Here is an 8,423-nt window from a genome sequence, read left to right as displayed (position 1 = left end):
GTGGGGCTGGAATAGGTTTTCCATGTCTGTTGCAGATAACTTGTCATTTGAATGGCAGAGAACAGGGGTTAGGACAGTAGGATACTGCTGCAGAGTTGTCAGGAACTTCAAGCTGGCAAGTCCATCCTTGAACCTAAAATGCAGTAATATAGTGGATTTTAAGTAATGGACAGTCCCATGTTTTATTCTGAACTCTAAGCAACAGATATAAAATACAATACCTTTCAATTGCTGTGTAGTTCCTGTCAATTATATACCATCTAAGGTACTCCTTGACAATTGAGTGTTTTTCCTCCACTGACAACACGTTTAAAACACCCTGCAGTCTGCAGCATGGTGCTGTTCTGGAATATCAGGTCCTGCAGGCTCTCCAATGTGGATGCATCCTCAATCTAAAAATGGAATGTCACTTATTTCAGGTGCAAAAAGAAATCAGAAATAACTATCACAAAACTATCATGGCAGAACGTTTAAAGTAGACAAGCTTGCGACCTTTCCAAACCTCTCACCTTTGCCAAATCATAAACTTCTATCAATGACCCTCGTACCTGTTGCAGCACTTTCCCTATTTCTTCATCTGTGATGTCTCCTACAGATGGATTGAAACTGGACTGCCCTGAGATGTGGTTGACCACATCTTTTGAAAGAAAATTTGGGCCAGGTCCACCATGTACAATAGACATGGCAATCATCTTCCCTGCCAAACTGTATTCATCCTCTCTGATTGCTGCTCAAGGAAATGGAAAGTAATTGAGTATTACATTTACTGCCATACTAGACCACAATACAAGCTTTACATGATTGATGTACTTTTCCTTTAAAATAGTCCCCACAAAACCATACCTGTTGAATTATAGACAAGGTAGCGGCTCTGTTCTGGACCATCAAATATGGGTCGTTTGTTCAGCCTTTTCATCAAAAGGGAGAGGAATTCTCTTTTTGGACCGCCTGTATCAATACCTTCCTCAATTCTCCCTTCATCATCAGAGAATTTCACAAGGAGGTCTTTAGTTTCAGAAAATGTTCCCCTTTTAAACCCTCTCACAGCTCCATCCCAGATGTCAGACCGGCAAATGTTGAATCTGCTGACAGAGTGGCGATCAATCTGGAGTGCCAAGTTTGCAATTACCTCCGATACAGATGGCTGTTCCACCCTACCAACAGATAGATCATGACCATGTAAGTTCTTTAACTTCTCTAACTACGTGATGGTACACATCTAACCAGAAAGAAACAACAGCTGAAGAAAATAACCATGTTCTTACTCTGCATCATTTTGAGCATTACTACTGTCCTCATCACTGCTGGAGCCCTCCTGTTCTTCCACAACAAGAGGTGCATAGAGTTGTGTGTATTTCCTGAGAAAAGAGCACAATTATACATTGTTGATGTTTCCAAATCAACATTACCCTTGAAATTTGCAGAAAAGAAAAAAAACCTATAGCATGCAGTTTCCAGTGCAGAGCTTGATGTTCCTGGTCCCTCTTCTGGGTCAGAGAGTAAAATCTATGTCAGGAATAATGAAAAACAGATCAGTGGAAAGAGTACTAAAAATCTGTACTCAAGTACAAATACTGTTATATTGCTAAAATATTACTCAATTACAAGTAAAAGTACTGGTGTTAGAGAAATACTCAAGTAAAAGTACAAAGTATTCATTAAAAAAACCTCCTCAGAGTATTAGTTCCTTTTAATAATTGATAAGATACAAAACAAGTGTTTTTCCCTCATTTTTTTCTCATTTTAAGTTTTTATTTCCTTATTCAGCAAATGTCTCCGGCAGACAAAAAAACTAAATGACATGAGGAGCCACAACTATTGATTAAATATCCATGAATACATTTTTAACTGGTTAAATTCTTCATTCAGAAGCAATTAAAGATCAATCATTAACGTCCTTTTTTGTTTTGTTTTGTTTTTCGTCCTCGTGACCAGGTTTTCATCGGCTTGTTTGCTATCAAATCACCTTACTGGCTATATGAATTAAAATTGTACTCAGTACTCAACTATGATTTTAAAAGTAATTTAGTAGATTACATGGATTAAAGAATACTTAAGTAAAAGGAAAAGTACAGACTTGAAAATGTACTCATAAAAGTACAAGTACCCCCAAAAACTACTTAATTACAGTAATCTGAGTATTTGTAATTCATTACTTCCACCTCTGGTGAATAGTAGTACTGAAAGATAGAGATTCAAAATTTCCTAACAAGAAACAGAAACACCCTACAAGTAAAGAAAGATGATGTGGATCTCGAAGTCATTGTAAGACATTAATTAAACAAATTGTAGAAGAAATTAAATGTATGATAGTATTTTTAAAGAAAGCCACTTGTGAAGAATAGACATTAATTTTATGGAGCCACATATTACCACTTCAGAGCCAATGTGCGATTCTTCATCATCATTGCTGGTACTGTTCAAGGCAGGATCCCAGAGCTGGAAACACATACACATATGCAGTATATATCATATAGAATTTAGGTTTGATTGATAGAACCATGGTGATTGATTTTGTGTAATGTTGATTATAATTGATGTCAGAGTGATATAACATCTCTGCAGCATAACAATATATCTAAGGGGTATTTTGACATTTAAAATGTGTCATGTGGCCTATTATTTAAAAGCTACAGTGGGTTATAGTGCAATTTTGATGGCTTTGTTCAGTCTTAGAACATACAATACAGATCTGCACAAGAGCCAACGTTAGACTCACCAGTGTATCAGCTGAATTGAATTCTGCAGCACTTCTGCTTGTAATGATGACTTCTGAGTCAGATGCTTCAGAGCCTGAGGTGGACGGAGCTGTGAAATACAAGAGCAGACATAAGATTTAAACTAACATATTTTTGCTTAAAACCTTACACATAGTAAATCAATTTTAGACAGTTCTTGTTTGTTTGGTTAGTAGTTTCAAAGTTACTTAGAATATTTAAGGAAATCTTCAGATGTACAGATGTACACTGTGATGCGTTGGTATGCCTTTCCCACTGCTTCCTTGAAGTGTTTCAGAGTGAATGGTATTTCTGTTCCTGGTATGTTAATTATCCTTGTACCATCAGGGTAAAGTAGAAAGTAGGGTCCAGCTTGCAAATTGCTGCTGAAGTCCTTCATTTTTTGTACAGCTGCTATTTGCAAGTGCTCAGCATCCAGCTCTGGATTCACTACAAGAGGTAGGGCTGTTCCTCTTGCAGGTTTAAGTGCTCCATCTTTCAGATGCATAAGGGCAACTGAAATCTATAAAGAAACATATATCAACGGCACTTTAGGCAGGTTTTTTTGACCCAATAGAAATACACAAAAAATAGACAACAGAAAAATACTTAACCCAACACTACGAAAACTTACCTTCACGCTGCTCTCTTTCAGAGGTCTTTTCTTCTTTTTGAAGTATGATTTCCTCTCCTTCTCTTTTAGACTCCGGAAATTGTGGAATGACTCCACTGCACACTTTACTGTGCTACCTGGTTCAAAATGTAATAAGATTTTATTAAGAGAATATGTGGATCTCTAATCATCTTCTTGTTCATACATGTTTTCAGATATATAATTATACTGTGCAGTACAATCTCACTCCAATTTAAAAAAATGTGAGGTTTTCAAACACTACCTTCAGATGTGCCAGTCTTATTATGGTTCAAGAATTTGATATCCTTGCCACATGAACTGCAAAATGGAGTTGGTGACTCCATGCTGAATCCACAAAAAGGGCAATACATTGTACTCTGTAATATACACAAATTAAGTATTATTAGGCAATTGCCCACAACAGTGGATTTCAAAGAGATGTGCATTTACATGATATCCTATTGCATGAATGCAATAGGATATCTAACCATTTTACTGGCAAGCATGAAAGATGAAAAAAAATAAAAAATACTGACGCTGACAATGCTGAAGTTGGCTTCCTATTTGACCTAATGGAGTTTGACCTAATTAGACCAGGTCTAGCTTAAAAACCACATGACCTAAATTTCAAAACTCGGCTGAATTATTAAACAAAGTATTTAGATTCTTTAAAACAGGCTCTGATTTGTAAATGCTTGATCTAATTTGTGAAAATGGTTCATTCTGTGGATTTTTTTCTTCATTTTTCTATCTATACTATATTATGCGAGGTCTTGCCCAAAAACGGCAAGACCCACACTCTTAAAATCTGGGCAGTGTTATTATACAAAGCAGGAAGATTCAGAAAAACGCTTTCTGTTTAGAGAAACATTTATTTGTTTGTATAAAAAAAAAATGTAAATAAGGTAAATTTTAATATCTAGCCCAGATTAGCCCTTGTCCAGCTGGAAAAGTACAAGACCTAGACCAGGTAGACCAAGATCACTAACTTAGAAGCTCTTGATCCATTGTCCTCCACATTTTAGATGTTTCCCTGCTACACCCCCCACTCAAATCATTGGATCACTGAGAAATCCAATGGAAATCCATCTAATTTTAATCAGATCTACCAGGAAAACTCTAGAACCTGCAGGATACTGGCTTAAGAGGTCTGTAGTTTGGGACCCCTAAACCCCTTCAAATGAAGAGAAAGAAAAAGTGGGGTGCACACACTGTGTGCAGACAATTAGGCCCAATCCCATTTCTCTTTTTTACCCCTACCCCTTACCCCTTGCCCTTTAAAACGGAGCCACAAGGCAGAGGGCTGAAAGTCAACCCCTACGAATTGGGACACCCCTTCAACACTTGCATACGTCATCAGTAGTTAGTTACAGCTGGCTTTAACGTAAACAGACACGGCGAACTGTTGCCAGAATACAGCATCTCTCCTGCCTGGGCTACTGTGTGCAGCATGGATGCTCGCAATTCGTTCACAACTTCTATTTGATGCATTAACTGATCATTCAAGTCACAGATATACTGCTTCGTTAAAGTTACAGGCTAACACTAGCCAGGCTAACACTAGCCTGTGTACACTATGCGTGCACTATCATGCACGCATCGGATACAATATTGTATCCGATGCGTGCATGATTCCCCCCCCCCGCCCCCATGTGTGCATGATATTCCTGCATATGTTGCATCTCATGACGCCCTCAAACTGATGACCAGCATCGAGGTCGCGGAAGTTTTTATTGATAACGTTATTATCACTGTAGATGATCAGGGCTGCCTACAGAGCACCGCTATCACTCAAGTGACAAATACACTGTTTCATTAAAGTTACTGGCTAACGTTGCATCCGATGTGTGCATGATTTTTTTCCCCCCGATGTGTGCATGATATTCCTCCATATGTTGCATCTCATGACGATGGCAATTTAACTGATGACCAGCAGCGAGGTCGCGGTTTTTATTGATACCGTTATTATCACTAGATGATCAGGGCTGCCTACAGAGCACTGTTAGTGTGAAGCAATGTAGCACTAGCGATTATTTTCGGTTGCATTTTATGAAGAAAATGACCATTATACATGTAAACAACGTTAGACTAGACATTACAATGGTTGTCGTCTATTTTAAAACTACCACTTGCCCCTGTTACACCAGAATCTGTGACCCATCAGAATCAACAGCGGTCATACGGAGGCCACATTACTACGTCGAACATGCAATAACTATTTTTTATACATCAAAGTTAACAGCATTTATAAAGCGCCTACCGAAATGAATAAACATTACTTACCATCGGTGTTTTACTCACTTCTCGTGCTGTTTCCCAAAGTCTCCTGCCGCTTCTCATCTATTTGGATTTGGACCGCTTCATGCGGTATCACTTCCGGGAAAATAAAGCGGTATAACTTCCGTTGTAGCTTTTGTGTTGTGGTTTATTTTGTAGCGTTGTGGTTAATTTGGTTGTGTTGTGTTGTGGTTTATTTTGTAGGGTTGTGGTTGATTCTGTAGTGTTGTGGTTTATTTTGTAGCGTTGTGGTTAATTTGGTTGTGTTGTGTTGTGGTTTATTTTGTAGCATTGTGGTTGATTTTGTAGTGTTGTGGTTTATTTTGTAGCGTTGTGGTTAATTTGGTTGTGTTGTGTTGTGGTTTATTTTGTAGTGTTGTGGTTAATTTTGTAGTGTTGTGGTTAATTTTGTAGCGTTGTGGTTAATTTTGTTTTGTTGTGTTGTGGTTTATTTTGTAGCGTTGTGGTTAATTTTGTTGTGTTGTGGTTAATTTTGTAGCGTTGTGGTTTATTTTGTAGCGTTGTGGCTTTTGTATTGCTGTGACACTTCTGGGCCACCGTACAAAAGCTATATCTGGACCATGTTGGTGGAAATGAAAACAAAAATGTATTTAAAACAGTCTTTGTAAACAAAGCATCTGGTAAAAAAAAAAAAAATTGGTAAAAGTGGATAGAAAAATTGAACCGTATAGATATTGTGTAAATACTGTAAATGTTGTGTTTTTGTTAGTAAAAAAGAACAAAACACACCCAATCTTGTCTGATATTGAAAGCTAAGCAGGGTTGGGCCTGGTTAGTACTTGGATGGGAGACAGCCTGGGCACGGCCTGTGTGCCCCCCAAGTCCCTATATTCAACCTGGGGCATCAGTAATCCTTTCCTTGGGAAAAGGGGAGGGGGGGAGGGTTCATAGCTGCGGAGCAGAAGGTTGCAGGTTCGATCCCAGGCTGTGGCAAGGATGAAGGAGAGCTTCAGGGGTCGTTAAGACAGGGTGGAGTCTTAGCACATGATGTATTAATGATTACTGATGTATTAATGAATGGAGAATAAAGTTCATAGTAAATACAACATCTGAGGGGTAAGCCTTTTCAAGATTGCTGAATTCAACTCTGCTGTAATGCCTCAACATAGAGAAATAATAATATGAACCCCATTGACAATGCATTACAGGTGAACAGGGTAAAAAGGTCAATAGATATAGCCATGAAACTACAGTAATCTTCAACCTGAGGCATCAGTAATCCTTTTCTTGAGAAGAGGGGAGGGAGGGAGGGAGGGAGGGAGGGGTCATAGCTGCGGAGCAGAAGGTTGCAGGTTCGATCCCAGGCTGTGGCAAGGATGAAGAAGAGCTTCGGGGTCGTTAAGACAGTGTGGAGTCTTAGCAAATGATGTATTAATGATTACTGATGTATTAATGAATGGAGAATAAAGCTCGTAGTAAATACAACATCTGAGGGGTAAGCCTTTTCAAGATTGCTGAATTCAAATCTGCTGTAATGCCTCAAAACAGAGAAATAATCATATGAACCCCATTGACAATGCATTACAAGTGAACAGGGTAAAAAAAGTCAATAGATGTTGTGCCGTCGTATGCACCCTTGCCGTGAAAAGCACCCCCTCGCGGGAGCGCGCTTGAGCCGCTCCGCTGTTGGAAAAGTGAAGCAATTCGCCTCAATATCGCAAACAAACACTGGGGGAAATGCTGCCTCGTGATTTAATGATTTGTGAAGGGAATAGAAGGGAATGGCATTGGTTCGCGGGAGTTATTGAGCTCTAATGCTCAGTATAAAATATATAAAAATTAATATAAAAATTACATGTGTTCAAATGCAATAAAAACAGGTGAGAGTCATAGAGGAGGCTTAGATCTTCTGTTCTGTGTTGATTTTGAGCAAATGGGTCACATGACCTGGGAGTTATTGAGCTCTAATGCTCATATTTACAGTATAAAATATATTAAAATTAATATAAAATATTGCATGTGTTCAAATGCAATAACAAAGGAGTGTATCAGAGAGCAGGCTTGGCTAAATATTATGTAGCTTTTCCTGCAATTCAGGTTCATTTAGGTCAACAACAATAACATTCTGATCTTGTGGCCTGCAATGAAAAGGTAAAGGTGAAGGAATTTGAAGTGCACTGATTGTCATGTGTTTCTCAATATTAAAGGATATGCTCTCTCTGTCTTGTTTTTAAGATATGAAATATTTTTCATGCTGCTTAATAAAATGAAATATAATAAATATATCCACATCTGTAGCCTACGCTGTTTAAAGTACCTGATGCTGGGATAAAAGAGGCAGGGCAGGGCTGTGTTTTTCTACTTGCCACGATGTGCACCCCTGGTTAACTTGAACTAGGAAAGGTCCACATGGATGAAACTCACTCTGGTTATACACACTAGTCCCATCTCTAGACTGTGAAAAGCATTTGATGCTGGGATCAACCAAAAAGAATTACTGGGGGGGGTGCTTTTCAAGGCAGGGCTGTTTTTTTGTAATTGCCACGCTGTGCACCCCTGGTTAACTTGAACTAGGAAAGGTCCACATGGATGAAACTCACTCTGGTTATACACACTAGTCCCATCTCTAGACTGTGAAAAGCATTTGATGCTGGGATCAACCAAAAAGAATTACTGGGGGGGGGTGCTTTTCAAGGCAGGGCTGTGTTTTTCTACTTGCCACGATGTGCACCCCTGGTTAACTTGAACTAGGAAAGGTCCACATGGATGAAACTCACTCTGGTTATACACACTAGTCCCATCTCTAGACTGTGAAAAGCATTTGATGCTGGGAT

The sequence above is a fragment of the Chelon labrosus genome, assembly GCF_963514085.1.
Source record: "Chelon labrosus genome assembly, chromosome: 15".
In the NCBI taxonomy this organism is placed as follows: Eukaryota; Metazoa; Chordata; class Actinopteri; order Mugiliformes; family Mugilidae; genus Chelon; species Chelon labrosus.
The sequence above is the reverse complement of the archived record's forward strand: the minus strand, read 5'-3'. Positions refer to the sequence as shown.